Raw genomic sequence first — 1,885 nt, forward strand, 5'->3', positions numbered from 1 at the left:
GAATTTGTGCTTCTCTCTGTAACTTGGACGGAATGTTCATCACATTCTGATTCTGAGAGTGAAACAGTCACAGCTTGAGCAAGTAAGCATAGCAACCGAACTGATGATGTTATTGAGATTGCATACAAACCCCAGTTTGGAAAAAAAAAAAAAAAGCATAGATGGTGATTCTAAATTATTTGTCCAAAATAAGAAACCTGGATTGTATTGAAGAATTTTTTTCCCTCACTAATTGTAGTTTTTAAAATATGTTTTAAGCAAAAGGCAAATTTATTATGAAACTTGGCTTATAAAATCTAACAATTCTCTGTTGTGTTAGGTTCATTAACATAATGAACTGTTAACAGGTCCAAATGGCCAGAATGCCACTTTTACACAATTTCCTCTTTTCAGTTTTGCTTTCTTCAATTTTAAAGGAATGTAAGTGGAAGGAGCTTTTACTTTTATCAGAATATCTTCATTTTGTTTAGGTAATTATCGCTTATCATTGCATTAAGCAAAATTACTTATTATTTGGTGGAAAGGGCTTAAATAGTCTATGCCCAGTTTCTACAATTGCGAAACAGTTGTAAATTTGCAGACCTGCCAATGGGAATATAAAGGAAGTCACCTGTAGGAACACTTTCCAACTTCCATGCATTTCCAAGTGAACCCTAAAAATAATTAACCCATGAAAAAACAATGGAAATGGAAAAATTTATCTTCAGATTTGTTTGAGTTGATGAAGAACTTTGGGGCAAGTACAGTGTAAGACAAAAGTCCTAATCCTGTTTTACATGCCATAGTTTTCTACAAAGAAAGTCAGGGAAATGCTCTTTCTGAAGATATAATTTCTTGACATTTAAGTAAGTTACGTCTTCCAACACTCAATGCACTAAAAATGATCCAGAAATGAACCTAATTTGTAAGCACTTTCTCAGTGAATTGTCCCCAAAATATATTCTATATAGAGAAAAAATATTTCCTGTGCACTGTGATTAATTGTATAAAATTTTAAATGTATACACAATGTGAATGCTTTTCTATATCACACGAAAGAGAAACATTTTATCTCAAGGATTTAAAGGTAGAAAATATTTCAGAATTCACAATATTTAATTTATTGGTATTTTAATTTTTTTAAAAGCATTAAAATAAAAATCTTTATGGAGATGATGGCAGGCCTTGATATCATAGCTTTAAAATATTGCAAAAGAACTTTTCAAAATACACTGCTGTTTAGTGATAATAGTTATGATGTATGATGCCGACTCCTACGTAATTGCTCATGCAGATGGACTTTTTTTAATGGCTATTTGGACTTCTTAAGTACCTGGATCTGCAGAACATCCCAGTAATAAATATGAAAGAAATTTAAAAGTAAAGATTCTGTGCATTGCATGATAATCTTTTAAATGCATGACTAGAATTTCAGACAATCTTTATTTACTGGTCTTTAATTATTTACCTGAAGATTTTTAGTTTTTGTGTTTTTTTTTCGCCCTGCTTCATGACCTTAGCAGGTTTAGAATTAGATTTTGCATACCTTGAGCAAAGTTAAGTCCTGGGAGTATTTATTTTGTTAATGTGCCATCTGCAGTATACATCAGCTGTCCTTGCTCCCAGCAATACTCAGCCTCATTACTGCTCCTATCACATTCCTTCTTTCCAGTAATGAGACTCTTCCAGTCTGACCGTCAGCACTGACTTTGGTTTAAAAGTCCAGCAGGTCTTTATGGGCTGCAAGCCCTAACTTTTCCCCTTCAAATGGTTTAGCCAGTTACGAAAATGCTAATTGAACACTGCTAATAATTTTTTAAAGGCACGTATAAATTACCCGGCAGTAATGGTCTCATGGAGGGCAGCAAGCAGACTAGCCTCGAAAGATATTTTTATTTTATTTTCC

Source organism: Myotis brandtii, unplaced genomic scaffold (genome assembly GCF_000412655.1).
Source record: "Myotis brandtii unplaced genomic scaffold, ASM41265v1 scaffold154, whole genome shotgun sequence".
NCBI classification, from domain to species: domain Eukaryota; kingdom Metazoa; phylum Chordata; class Mammalia; order Chiroptera; family Vespertilionidae; genus Myotis; species Myotis brandtii.